Source organism: Eptesicus fuscus, chromosome 5 (genome assembly GCF_027574615.1).
Source record: "Eptesicus fuscus isolate TK198812 chromosome 5, DD_ASM_mEF_20220401, whole genome shotgun sequence".
NCBI classification, from domain to species: Eukaryota; Metazoa; Chordata; class Mammalia; order Chiroptera; family Vespertilionidae; genus Eptesicus; species Eptesicus fuscus.
Window position 1 is genome coordinate 26,434,983 of NC_072477.1, and position 15,585 is coordinate 26,450,567.

General features: G+C 38.9%; 1 protein-coding gene across 2 annotated transcripts in view; it reads right to left on the reverse strand.

Moving 5' to 3' along the window:
* The window catches only part of EXD2 (exonuclease 3'-5' domain containing 2), a 70,081-nt gene that overhangs the window by 53,795 nt on the left and 701 nt on the right, over window positions 1-15,585 (reverse strand). The window lies entirely within an intron of this gene.

The window sequence follows — 15,585 nt, forward strand, 5'->3', positions numbered from 1 at the left end:
CACTGAGCCAAACCGGTTTCGGCTGGATTATTCTTTATTGTAAGGAGATATCTTGTGCATTGTAAGATGTTTAGCAGCATTTACTACCTATAAAATACACACTTTAAATAAATAAAATATAAAGACACATAGTTTGAAAGTAAATAGAGAAAGATATGCAAATAGTAAAGCATAAGAAAGTGGAATGGCTATATTAGTATCAGATAAAACAGATTTCAAGACACAGGTACTACGGGAGATAAAAAAGGGTATTTTATAATAACAAAAGTATCAATATAATAACAAATTCCTATATAGTAAAGAGCTATTATGCTAATTAGACCGAATAGCAGAATGACGGTCCAGTCGATCTTCCAGACAACTGTCTGGATGACCTTTTGGACGAAGCCAGGGCTGCGAGGGCCGAGCCCCTTGCATGAACTTTGTGCATCGGGCCTCTAGTAATATAATAATATAATAAAATATAATAACAAAAGAAGACATAATAATCATAACTATGTATATACCTAATAAAAGAGCTTTCAAACATGTAAAGCAAGAATTAGCCCTTGCTGGGTAGCTTAGTTGCTTAGAGCATCATTCTGATATGCCAAAGTTGTGGGTTCAATCCCCACAGGACACATACAAGAATCAAGTAATGAATGCATAAATAAGTGGAACAACAAATTAATGTTTCTCTCTCAAAAATATATGCATAAATTTTTTAAAAAAATAAAATAATTATGTTGGTCTATAAATACCAAACAAATTGTTATTTCCTCTCAGAAATGAGAGGAGAGTGTACATATGAATTTTAGTTTATTACCTAAGTTTAAAAAAATTATTTTCAATGTTGGAGATACTTAAACATACTTTCCAGCTAAGGGGAAAGGCCAGTAGTATTGGAGTAGATTATTTGGGTAAGAAGGGATAACTGATGGAACAGAGTCCAAAAGAAGATAACATGAGATGGTTCCAGAGCACAGTGAAAGCACTGTACTTAGATAAGAGGAGTTTTGCCACGGGGAGACCTGAAAATAAGGAAATTCTCAACGGATGGCCTCCATGATCCTTGTGAAGCAGATGGAGAGGTCAAGGGTTGGGGAGTGTGCTCAATTTATGAGGGTTTAAGGAAGATATTATGGTGTCATTAACAAGGTTATTTAATCCTCATATCAGTCCCATAAGGTGTTATTATCTCCACTTCACAATATTATTCCATTTTACAAATGTAGAAACAGAAGCACAGAGATTATATCATTTGCACAAGACTGATGAAGGATGGAGCCATTTTAGGAAGCTCTATCTAACCAAGGCCTCTCTGGCTTCAATTTACTGCACCTGTCTAGGCCTCACATTCCTCAGCAATGAAGCGGACATGGGCTCAAGCTGCCCCATCCTAAAGTAATGGCCCCCCGCAGTGGAGTAGGATGGGCAGGCACGTCCAGGGTGTGCGTGATGGATGGTCCATTGGGATGTTAAAAGAAAATGTTAGATTTCTATTTATATTTTTTAAAATCTAAAATTGAGCTTTGCCACTGCTTAATATACAGATGGACACTGGAGTCCTTATTTAGTCTGGATGCCAGCTGCTTATGAGTCATTTTGGTATCTTGAGGGAGACAGGAGTTCCACAGTGCAGATGGATTGGTAGTGGTGCTTGCCCTTATTATTTTTTGTGGTTAAGGTATGATGTCAATGTGTTCATTTCTGTAGGAGTAAAAAAAGACTTTTACATAGCAGAATCTTTATACAGTGGTGGGCTATGATGAAACAGGATTGATGAGAAAGATATCTGGCTCCACTCAGAGACTTGCTGGTGTTCCTTGTCTGAGTATTAAAATAGTTGTCAGAACCTATAAATAACTTGCACTTTTCTTTTACAAGAAGACAAGTGCATTCAAATTTTGCTGACTTTTTCAATGATGATAAGGTGGCTGTCAGTAGTATGCTACTTTATAGATACTAAAAAACAATGTTCTAAAACTGCTCCTTCAAGATAAAATTAATAGTGTAACAAGTGAGAAAACTGCTTTTTGAAAGTTACTGCAAATGTATATTTTGAAAAATTATTTGGTGGTGGTCTTTTTGCCAAAAAAGTATAGAAGTGTGTCACTTCTAAAAATGCTCATATTTGCACACATAACACCTTGGGAATAGTTTTCTACTATTTTTAAGTATATCCTAAATAAAAGAGAATCGGTAGATTCTAAATATATTTGTCAAAAGTACAACATCTTCTGTTTAATTTGCAAATGCAACTGATCAATATCCTGGAAAATAAAAATTAACCAGCTGAATTTCAATAAAATGAAGATGGAGAGGTCAAGGGTTTGGGGAAGTGTGCTCGATTTATGAAGGTTTGAAGATTAGTTTCATGTTTGAATAAGACCAGCCTCACTCTAACTTCTAAACTCTCCCACTGTGGCCTATAAAACTAATGATCCATAAGCTGCAAAAACCCTTGCGTTGTCAAGCTTTTTCTCTAATTTCCTACTTTATTAAAATCTGACTCTCTTTTTTTTTATCCTTACCTAGGATATGTTTATTTTTTTGAGAGAGAGAGAGAGAGAGAGAGAGAGAGAGAGAGAGAGAGAGAGAGAGAAACATCCATCAGTTGCCTTCTGTATACACCCCAGTGGGGATCAAACCTAAAATCTAGGTATGTCCCCTGACCAGGAATCAAACCCACTACCTTTTGATGTACAGGACAATGCTCCAACCAACTGAGCCACCTGGCCAGGGCTCTGACTCTCCTTTAAAGACACCATTTTCCCATTGCCCACTCAAATAGTACTGTTTATACTCTCAGGTTCCACATATGTCAGGCCTGAGAAGTGTAAGGAAATTTGAAATAAGAAAAAATGTAACTGGTATTTTTAATGGAAAACTATGCATTCTCTAGAGCAGACCTTTCCAGATTATGGGATTCTAGCTTTTCATTGCTTTTGAGGTATTTTACAACTCTGTAAACTGTAGATAACTGATAGTAATGCAAAACAATGCATGTCTATAGAAATGCAAGTAAGTTCTGTCCAGTGGAAGTTCCATTGACTTGCTTCCTCCACTGAGGGAAGAAGCCAGTTTTGCCTACATTTTCAAGTTCATTTCAATTTTCCTGACGTATAAATATGTATTCACTTTGGACATCTTATTGGTTCTCTCATTAATAATGGTTAACTAGCCCTGGCCGGTGTGGTTCAGTTAATTGAGCATCGTCCCATATACCAAAAGGTTGCTCGTTTGTTTCCGGGTCAGGGCACATACCCAGGTTACAGGTTCATTCCCTTGTAGGGGTGCATATGGGAGGCAGCCAGTTGATGTTTCTCTCTCACATGGATGTTTCTCTCTCTCTCTCTCTCTCTCTGCCCCCCCCCCACCCCGGCCCACCCTCCCTCTCAGCCTCCCAGTCTCCCTCTTCCTTCCTCTCTCTCTAAAATCAATAAAAACTTTTTAAAAAATGGTTAACTAAAATCTTCAAAACATTGCATTTTATATTTATATGAGAGTTTTTGATGTTATTGTTGTTCTGCTAGCCCTGTGACTTTGCTGTCATAGATGGAAGGGGTGTCTTTTCTACCCTGGCGAAGAATTCTGTGAGGTCTGTCTGAGAGTTATGATTTCACCTTTTTTTGTTTTTAAAATGTTCCTTTAACAAAGGTGGGGTTGTTTTACTTCTCACTGCTATTCCCTGTACCTTCACTTGTGCGTAAAAAGAAAACGAAGAGCCAGCTTCTTTGTGGTCCATGCCATGCACTACCCAACTCTTTTCCTTTTCTAATTGCTTTTACTTTCTGCCCTCACTGTAACTTCCCATTCAGTCAGGCGGACTTTGGCCCGTTATTCCTTTCCATCACAAGCACTGCCATTATCCTGAGTGATTTCAACCATCAAAAAGATGACCCCTGCCGAAACCGGTTTGGCTCAATGGATAGAGCGTCGGTCTGCAGACTGAAGGGTCCCAGGTTCGATTCCGGTCAAGGGCATGTACATTGGCTGCGGGCACATCCCTGGTAGGGGGTGTGCAGGAGGCAGCTGGTCGATGATTCTCTCTCATCGATGTTTCTAGCTCTCTATCCCTCTCCCTTCCTCTCTGTAAAAAATCAATAAAATATATATTTTTTTTTTAAAAAAAGATGACCCACACACTAGTGTCTGGGCTGCTCATATTTTAAAAAATTTTGTTTAAAGAATTATTGATTTGAGAGAAACCATAAATTTGTTGTTCCACTTATTTCTGTATGCATTCATTGGTTGATTCTTTTTTTATAAAGAGCATTTTACTTATTTATTTAAATATAGTTTTATTAATTTCAGAGAGGAAGGGATAGGGAGAGAGAGAGAGAGAAACATCAATGATGAGAGAGAATCATTGATGCCTCCTGCATGCCCCCTAGTGGAAATAGAGCCCGAAACCGAAACCAGGGAATGGGCCCTGACCAGGAATCGAACTGTGATCTCCTGGTTCATAGGTCAACACTCTCTCAACCACCAAGCCACATCAGCTGGGTCATTGGTTGATTCTTATATGTGCCCTGACCTGGGATTGAACCCACAACCTTTGTGTATCAGGATGATGCTCTATTCAACTGAGCTACCTGGCCAGGGCTGGACTGCTCAATTTATTTTTATCTCCTCAACATCCTTCTCCTTGACTCCACCTAAGCTGCCCACTCCTCCCATTACTCCTTGGGCCCTGTCTTCAACTATAATTGTGCCTGTTTCAGAACTTCTAATTAAAGCATCTTCGTCAACCACAACCTCCTCTCCCCCCAAATTGCCTGTTAGCTACTCCTACAACTTTCTTTGGACACTTATTTATTGATCCTGATCAGCTTTCTTTCTATTCCTTTCTTATTTTCCCTTCTGACTTAGCTTAAAGTACAGTGGTCTATAATTTCATTATTTTGCCAAAACCCTAAACTCCTTTGTTCCTTTTTTTAACTTCATCTACCTGGAAAGTCCCCAAACCTGAATGAACTTACCTGCTTTCTCTACGGCCCTGGTTATGAGCAGTTTGTTCACTGCTCTAGAAAGCCAAACAATAAGGGCAATTGGGTTCCGGAGAATCTCCCAATCAACCCCAACATCATCCAAACTAGGTCATCTCACTGTCCTAGTCTTCACTGTTAATTCAAACAGTCCCTCTTTCATCAAACGTTGGTTGCCCTCTCTTCCCCCACACTCTCTGTAGATGACCTTGCCTTCCTTCTTCACAGAAAAAATAGAAACCATCATATGTGCACTTCACATCTTCTTACAAACGTATAATCCTCCCTTCACCTGTACCCATCCTGTCTTCCTTCACCAGGTTTTTTAATATTGTTTAAATTTTTATTTTTTCTACTTATGTTTTTATTGATTTTGAGAGAGAGAGAGGAAATGAGAGGGATAGAAAGATAGAAAACTCTATGAGAGAGAAACATCATCCTTCAGCTGCCTCCTGCTGGGGATCGAGCCTGCAACCCCAGGCATGTGCCCTGACCAGAATCGAACCAGCGACCTCTTGGTTCATGGGTCCATGCTCAACCACTGAGTCACACCAGCCAGGCTAAAAATTTAATTACAGTTTACTTTCAATATTATTCGGTATTAGTTTCAGGTACACAGCATAGTGGTTAGACAATCATATAAAGTGTTTCCCCTGATATTTCCAGTATCCACCTGGCACCATACAGAGTTATCGCAGTATTATTGATTATATTCCCTCTACTCTACTTTATTTACATCCCCATGAGAAGCTGTCCTTTCTCCTAATTAGGACCAAATTCCTTTCCTGTGCTTTGAATCTCCTCTGCCCTGCTTTCTCAGAACTCCTCCCTGTATACTATACAGTCTAGTTTCATCTATACATCTTTTTCACTTCTCCATTTTTTTCTATTAAAACAAAAACAAACAAACAAAACTCTTCCTGAATTCTAGGTTCCTCTTTAGCTACTTACCTAACAGCCTCTATTTCCTTTCCTTCCACTCACTATTCAGTCAGTTCTCCTCTGGGTCTCACTATCACACCCCCTGAAGGAGTTCTGACTGAGATCCCTGGTGTCTGTCTCACTGGAAAATATCCCTCCCTCCAGCTTCTCCTAAAAATTAAGCTTTATTTTATATCACTGGTAAAATGTTGGTGTCAATAAACCCAATATTTTTTAATGGTAGTCATCTCATTGACTTTTCAGCAACAATTGATACAATTGGCCACTCTTGTCTTGAAATGCTTTCTTGTCCCAGCTTCCATGACAATACTTTTCCAATTTATTTCTTATACTTCTAGCCACTCCTTCTGTCTCCTTGCAAATGTATTTTCCTCCTTTCAAGCATTAACCCTAAGCATCTCTCAAAGCTCAGTCCTAGGCCTTCTTTCTTCCCTATTCTTTCCCCTTGATACTTCTGAATATTCTTGCCTATGCCTAGGACTTCACCACTTCACCACAATCTCTATCATTGACACCAGCCTCAAACATGCATCTGAGATCAGGCTACTTGTCAACTCTTCTCAGAAGTCTCTGGAGCACCTCAAATTCAATGTGTATATAACTGAACTCATGGTTTCCCCTTCAAAAGAGCCTTTTCTAAGGGTTCTATTTCAGTGAATAGTTATGCAAGTCAAAAACCCTGGCATTTCAGCCCTAGCCAGTTTGGCTCAGTGGATAGAGCATCGGCCTGCGAACTGAAAGGTCCCAGGTTCGATTCTGGTCAAGGGCACATGCCCAGGCTGTGGGCTCGATCCCCAATGGGGGACTTGCAGGAGGCAACCGATCCATGATTCTCTCTCATCATGGATGTTTCTATCTCTCTCTCCCTCTTCCTTCCTCTCTGAAATCAATAAAAATATATTTAAAAAACAAAACAATCCCCCCGGCATTTCATTATGTCCTGTCCTTCGTCCCCCACTTTCTCTAATCCATCACCAAATTCTATCTTTGTATATTAAACCCATTTACTTCTCTCCAAGTCCACTTTCACTAGCCTTATCTAAACTACCATCTTTTCTTCTCTGTGCTTAATAATCTACACTAATCCACCCTTAGCCCTCTCCAATCCTCTCTTCATAGTAGCCAAAATAACCTTATCAAATGCATATCTGATCACTTCAGCCCTCTGTTTAAAACCCTGCAGTGATTCTTAGATGAAGACTGAAATCCTTAACATGGCCAGGCTCCTGCAGATTCCAGCAGCTATCTAATTGCATCCTCCACTGATAGCACATCTCCTGTTCCCTATGTGCTTCAGTCACAATGGCCTTCTTCTAGGTTTCTCCACCCATAGAGCCTTTGCATGTGCTGGTGCCTTTGCTTGGAGCATGCCTTCCCAACCAGCCACTTGGCCTCATTTATACCTACCTTCCCTTCAGATCATAGCTCTCCTTAATCTAATAGGATTCTCCTATTTTAATCTATCATCATCATCATCATCATCATCATCGCTAATGCTCAGATGTGTTTGTAGTCAGGCACTGATCTAAGGGCTCTACCAATAAGAATTCATTTATCATAACTCCATTAAATATATGTGGAACTGAATTATCACATACTTTTATGTGATAGTCACAACTGTTATCTTCCTCTTGTGCAAAATGGAATAATACTTTCTTCATGGGGTGGTTGAGAATATTCAATGAGTTAATATCTGTGAAGGACTTGGAACAGTGAGAGCCACATAAGTGCTTAATAAAAGTAATGTAATCCTATATTTACTGCATGACTATTGATTAAATTCTGTCTCTGTTCTGTAAGTACTATAAAAATTGGTCGCCAAAACCGGTTTGGCTCAGTGGGTAGAGTATCGGCCTGCGGACTGAAAGGTCCCAGGTTCGATTCCAGTCAAGGGCATGTACCTTGGTTGCGGGCACATCCCCAGTAGGGGGTGTACAGGAGGCAGCTGATCGATGTTTCTCTCTCATTGATGTTTCTAACTCTCTATCCCTCTCCCTTCCTCTCTGTAAAAAATCAGTAAAATATATATTTTTTAAAAATTGGTCAAAGTCGTCTTTTTTTGCTCATTATTACATCTCTTGTGTCTACCTAGGGCAGTGGCACATAGTAGGTGTTCAATAATCTCCAAATTTCTTGAATGACTTGATAATTCATGTCCAACCACATAGGATTTTTATAAAGATAAAAACATATATAAAGTAATTTTAAAAATTACACATGAGTAGATGAGTGGATAAAAAAGCTGTGTACATTTATACCATAGAATACTATGCAGCAGTAAAAAAGAAGAATCTCTTACCCTTTGAGACAGCATGGAGGGACCTGGAGAGTATCATGCTAAGTGAAATAAGTCAGAGAAAGACAAGTATCATATGATCACACTCATATGTGAAATCTAAATAACAAAATAAACTGATGAATGGAGTGGATCCAGAGACACAGAAGCATGGAACAGAGTGAGGAATCTCAGAGGGAAGGGAGGGGAGGGTGGGAGGTAATCAACCAAAGCCCTTGTATGCATATATGCAGAACCCATGGACATAGACAATAGGGTGCTGAAGCCTGGGGTGGGGTGGGGGCTAGGGGGCGGGGGCAGGCTGGAGAGAGTCAAGGGGGGAAAGAGGGGGTCATATGTAATACTTTCAGCAATAAAGAATTATTTAAAAAATTACACATGAATATAAATATGTTAAATATTTACAAGATAAACTGTGATCCCAACTGTAAGCATGACAGGAATCTTAGGACAGGAAAACGAATGTAGCCTAGATTTGTTGAAGGGGTTCATGGAAGAAATAGACCTATAGGATTTGGGAGAGCAGTGTGAACACAGAGATATTTAGGGAAGAATGGGCTGCCAGCCTACTTGGTTGGTGTATGATGAGTAACAGGAAATCTAATTATAGATATGGTGGAAACAAGTCAAGGAGGGACTTGACAGGCAGATAAAGGAGTCTGGATTTGACAGGACAGAGAAAAGGGAGAGTCTCGAGCAGAGGGATTTCAGGAAGATTGCTTCACTGGGGAGCCAGGAACTCCTTTTGATGCTGTAGATTCAATGGTGATCAAAACATGAGCATATAAAACAGAAATCAACAAACAAGCGCTGCACTGGTAGCTCAGTGGGTTAGAGCATCATCCCCATACACCAAGGTTTCGGGTTTGATCTCAGGTTAGGGCACATACAAAGGATCAACTAATGAATGCATAAGTAAGCGAAACAACAAATTGATGTCTCTCTCTCTCTCTCTCTCTCTCTCTCTCTCTCTCTCTCTCTCTCCGTTCCTCTATCTCTCTCTCAAATCAATAAAAAAATTTTAAACATCAACCAACTCATAGACACAAACAACAGTATGATGGTTAACAGAGATGAAGGAGGGTAGGTGTAAGATGAAGAGGCTAAATGGGGTCAAATGTGTGGTAATAGAAGGAGACTGGACTTTTGGTGGTGAGCACACAATGGAACATACATTTGATATAGTACAAAATTGTACACCTGAAACTTATATAATATTATTAACCAACTAGAGGCTCAGCACGCGATATCACGCCGCCCTGCTCACCTGCCAGCTGCCAGCCTTGATGCGATCGGAGCCTGTGAGCCGTGGGGGAGGGCCCGAGAGGTGCTCCATGTACCTCATGGTGACGGGTCGTTTTGGTCATGACACCTCTTGGCCTTTTATTATGATGTTACTCCAATAAATTTAATTAAAAAAATAAACCCTAAATACAAATTGATGCATTCCTGCACAGTACATTATTTTGCTTTTTAGCTATACAAAAATAATGCTATTCAATAAATAAACTTCTGAGCCTTGCATTATTTAAAAAAAACAGGAATGATAAAGGGATTTGACCAGGTGATTTCTGAAATCCCATGGGCTTTATCATTTTGTGATTTGAATAATGATTATCTCCCAGAAGGCTCATAGACAGACAGATATACCACCAGCTCCAACTTAAATGGGATCCAACTTAGTCAATAATGCTGATTATATGTACATCATGAGTTCATGTAGTTTGTTCAGAAGGATATGGTAATAAGTTTATAAACATGTGCTGTGGTTAGTTCATATTCTAGGAACCTGTCCTGTATTGCCACTGAACCCATAGAAATAATTTAAATATGATCTCTGTCCCAAAAATCTTGTTTCTCCTTGGACATATTTTACTTTGGGGAAGGATTATTGCCCAATGTTATTTTCTAAAAGGTGTTTAACACACTGAAGATGCTTAATAAACATTATATACCCATGAGCTCATCTCTGGGAAAGAAATCTTGGCTATATGACTACATACCCAGTACAGTAAACAGTAACTATTTTTAACAGTTTCTTGTGCCATTCATCAGGGGTTATTCATGTGAAAGCCTAAAATTAAAAATAAGTAAAAATAGCTGGCTCATGATCTCTATCAAGAAAACGTCAAATATATAAAACCCAGGTGATTGGCATAGAATAGTACAAAAAATATCACTGAGTAAATATCAAATGAATAATCTGGCTAGTGAGTATTTCTGTCCACTGCCACTCCATAAAGGTTATTTCAAACTAGATTTCTTCACTCATTGTGAAGAATTATGCATGGTAAACTTGAACCAAATGTCTGGAAAGTATGTTGGAATGTAATTTGAAAATTCTAGTAACAAATATTCTGAATTCAACTACTTCACAAACTGGGTATTCACTTCAAGACCTGTGAAAAATGCCCCCTTGAAAAAATGAATTAGTTCTGGGCTGTGTGGCGCGGTTGGTTGGGCATCATCCCATGTACCTAAAGGTTGCCAGTTCAATCTCTGGTTGGGGCACATGCACAGGTTGCAGGCTTGATCTCCAACAGGGGGCATTCAGGAGGCAGCCTATGGATGTTCCCTCTTACATCGATGTCTCTCTCTCTCTCTCTCTCTCTCTCTCTCTCTCTCTCTCTCTCTCCTCTCTCTCTTTCTCTGAAAGTCAATAAAATATTTTAAAAATGAATTAGAAATCAATAACAAAAGGAAATTTGGGGAATTAAAAAATATGTGGGCATTAATCAATGCACTCTTTTTTTTTGCTAATCTTTACCTGAGGATATTTTTCTATTGATTTTTATTAATTTTTTTTATTGATTTCAGAGAGGAAGGAAGAGGGAGAGAGAGATAGAAACATCCATGATGAGAGAGAATCATTGATCGGCTGCCTCCTGCAAGTCCCCCACTGGGGATCGAGCCCACAACCTGAGTATGTGTCCTTGACCGGAATCGAACCTGGGACCTTTCAGTTCGCAGGCCGACGCTCTATCCACTGAGCCAAACTGGCTAGGGCTCTATTGATTTTTTTTAATATTGCTGCACAAATCTCTTAAAAATATGAACAAAATCACAATGTTATGCAGCTATAATCACACCTCACAAGATTAATAACACTTAATGTCATCTAATAGTACCCAGTTCATATTAAAATTTCTTCATCTCAATAATAGCTATTTAAAATTAATTTGTTAGCTCTCAAGTATCTAATCTAGAGCCATCCCTTCCTCCCTTTTTTGTTGTTGTTGCTAATCCTCACTTGAGGATATTTTTCCCTTGATTTTTAGAGAGAGTGGAAGGGTGGGGGGAGAGGGAGAGAGAGAGAGAGAAAGAAAGAGAGAGAAACACTGATCTGAGAGAGACACATTGACTGGTTGCCTTCTGCACATGTCCTCACCAGGGCTGGGGACTGAGCCTGCTACTGAGGTATGTGCCCTTGACCAGAATCGAACCCAGGACCCTTCAGTCCGAAGGCCGACACGCTATCCACTGAGCCAAACCGGCTAAGGCAATACACTCTTAAATAACCAATTGGTCATGGAAGAATTCACAAGGGAAATTAAAAAACACCCTGAGATGAATGGATCTGAATAGATATTTTTCCAAAGAAGAAATGCAAATGGCCAATAAGGAAATGAAAAGATGCTCAACATCAATAGCCATCAGGGAATTGCAAATCAAAAGCATAATGAGAAACCATTCACACACTTGTATGGTTGTAAGAAAAAAGATGGACAATAACAGGGATTGGCAAAGGTATGGAAAAATTGGAACCCTCATACATTGCTGATGGGAATGTAAAATGGTCAGCTACTTTGGAAAAACAGTTTGGAAGTTCCTCACAAAGTTTAACAGAGTTATCATAATGATAGTAGGTATATACTCGAAATATGAAAACATATTCAAACAAAAACTGTAACACAAATGTTAATAGCAGCAGTATTCACAATAGCCAAAAAGTGGAAACAGCTCAAATGCCCATACCTATACAATGGAATATAATTTGATCTAGAAGAAAATGGAGTACTGATACATGCTACAAGGAAGAACCTTGAAAACATGCTAAATAAAGGAAGCCAGACACAAGGCCACATATTGCCATGATTCCACTCATATGAAATATCTAGAATAGGAAAAATCTATTGAGACAATAAATACCTAAATTGTTGCCGGGGCTAAAGGGAGGGAGGAATGGGGAGTGACTGCTAATGTGATGGGGTTTCTCTTTGGGGTGATGAAAGTGTTCCAGAATTAGATAGTGGTAATGGTTGCAACACTTTGTGAATATACTAAGCCACTGAATTCTGTACTTTAAAAGGATGAATTTTATGGCATGTCAATTATATCTAATAAAGATCTTATTAAAAAAATGAAAGGATATATGTCCTATAGATCTTGTTGGAGAAATTTGTATTTAAATAGATCAGTTTTGCCTGGTTGGGGAGGCTTAGTGGTTGAGCATCAAACTATGAACCACGAGGTCACAGTTTGATTCCTAGTCAGGTCACATGCCCAGGTTTCGGGCTCAATCCCCAGTAGGGGGCGTACAGGAGGCAGCCGATTGATGTTTCTCATTGATGTTTCTATCTCTCTCCTTTCCCCTCTCTGTAAAATCAATAAAAACATATTTAAATAGATCAGTTTCTTTCCACCCCTCCCCAAATTAAGATAGACTGCTATTTGAAATGACCAATAAATAACGTATCCTTTAAAATTAAATGACATTACAATTAAACTATATATATAATATGTATTATTTGTCTGAATTAATGTCATCTATGAGTAGCAGTTTATTTTAAAGTTGAAAATGTTTTTATTATTTTTTTAAATCCTCACCTGAGGATATTTTTTCCACTGATTTCCAGAAAGAGTGGAAGGGATAAGGGGACTTGAGAGAAACTTGATTGGTTGCCTCCTGCACGCACCTCGAATATCAAACCTGTGACCCTTCGGTCCGCAGGCTGACACTCTAACTACTGAGCAAAACCAGCCAGAGCAAAAGTTGAAAATATTTTTAAGTGAAAAATTTCTGAGTGTTAGTATCCATATGTAGCTCTTAATATACTAACATTTAGTAAATGTTTGAGAGTATTTGAATGTTTGAGTATTTTCTTAAAAAACAAACAATTTCTAATGTTTGAGCTTTTCCTTAGCATTCAGTCAGTTTTTAAAGATTTAAAGACTCTTTCACCAGTGATATCAGGGCCAAGCAAAATAGAAGTCAAAGAGTAGATGAATTTCTGGGAACTCTATATTTGATCAGTATTCAATCCTTGGTGGGGCGATTAAGTAAGGGTTAAGTAATTTCAATATCTTGATTTTTCCAGGATGAATTTATGAAACAGTGTTTCAGGGCTTCCAAAGTATGAATGTTAATATACAGAAGTTTCTGGGCCTAAGTAAGAAAAATAGGAATTTTCACTTTTCTCTCTCTTCCTCCACACATTCTATGCAGTGGAGAGATTACTCCTGAGTCCAATTCCGTTTGCTAAGTACACTGCCCTTGTCACTATAAATGCCTGTATCAGAAAGGCCATCCTCGTATAGTCACTGAAGTTGATTAGATGTTTGTGTTATATAGTTATGTACAATATTATTAGTTTGCAATAAATGACCCAAGGGAGTATGTTAAATTCTTAATAAAAGCAAATAGATACTTATGGGACTTGATCTTCTAAAGTTGGGTTATGTTATAGGTAGGGTTGCCAGATTTAGCAAATAATAATTATTGAAATAATTATTCATTGTTCATCTGAAATTCAAATTGAATTGGGCAGCCTGTGTTTTATCTGGCAACCTAATTATGGAAAAAAGAGAGCGGTTTTATGTGCTCTCCTTACAGAAAGTAGCTGTAGGATATAAACAGACTGAGTTGTCTACATATCTGTCCTGGCTGGTCAGTGAAAGTTAAGGAAGTTTCCAGCAAAATCCTGGAATTGGGCTGGCATCTGACCAGGTCCTGGTCTATTTTTAGGCTGCGGTAAATGGGGCAGTTATTCCAGAGACTGGGGAAAATCAAGTCTCATTTAAAGTTGTGGAGAAGAGATAAGTGCTGAAAAGGGGAGAGGAGAGTGTGTCTTAAATATTGCCACAATGAAGGTCACTTCAACCACACCATTACTATGCCCATAGCCCTCATCCCAGGCAAACAAAATAGGTATAAATGATGCTCTATTAATTGGAAGGAGCCAGAGGACTCCATTTTTTAATGTCTAGAGTAAGTATGCCAAGCAAAGAAACAGTGAAATGGAAAACTGGCCTTGAAATTGTCTGCACTGGAATGAAGACACCTCAAACTCACACACCCACACCTGAGTCATTACCTTCCTCTCCAAGTTCCTCCCCACTCCCTAAGCTGGCATGTGTTGGCTCTGGATATATACCCATGAGCAGAACAGACATGGTTCCTGCTCTCAGAAAGCTTATAGCTTATAGCAGAGTGGAGGACACTATGATATAATCACAAAATAAATGATTCATTATACACTATGACATTGCTATGTAATCACAAGATAAATGATTAATTATACACTATGATATTGCTATTTAATCACGCTGGTATTCTGCTGGTATACTGATTTTTTTAAAAAATATATTTTATTGATTTTTTACAGAGAGGAAGGGAGAGGGATAGAGAGCCAGAAACATCGATGAGAGAGAATCACCGACCAGCTGCCTCCTGCACACCCCCCACCAGGGATGTGCCCGCAGCCAATGCACATGCCCCTGACCGGAATCGAACCTGGGACCCTTCAGTCCGCAGACCGACGCTCTATGCACTGAGCCAAACCGGTTTCGGCAGTATACTGATTTTTATGAGGCCATTATATTAAACACTGATGAAGCATCCTGAGAATAAAACTTTTTTAAAGCACTGTACATTTTCCTATTTAGGGAAATAATATCCCATTTAAACCATAATTTCTGGAATTTGGTGAACTGCTGTTAACTTCGGCAATATTTGTGATAATGTTGACTTTTAAATTAAACATTTACTTGCATATTTGTCATTAGTATATCAGTAATCTTGTTGTCATTGTACAAAAAAGTAGAAGTAGGTGATTTTTCTTGATGGGTGAATGTTTTCCATGTTCAGCCCATCTTTTATGGCAGTATACTAAACTGACCACCATATGCCATCTCTAGTACAGAGCATGTAATTTCTGTGAAATTCAAAGGGCAAAACTGATACCTGCCTATTCTAGTAGGTATTGCCATTTAATGACAGAGGATAGCTCCTTGGAAAAGTACTACAACACACTGAAAAGGGGGCTTTTTACTGGATCTGGTAGAATTCCAAAGCACTTAACCTCACTGGGGTCAAGGCCAAGGCTCCCAGCCTACTGAAGTGCAGCTACTTCTGGCCTGGAACCAGCTGCTGGTTAA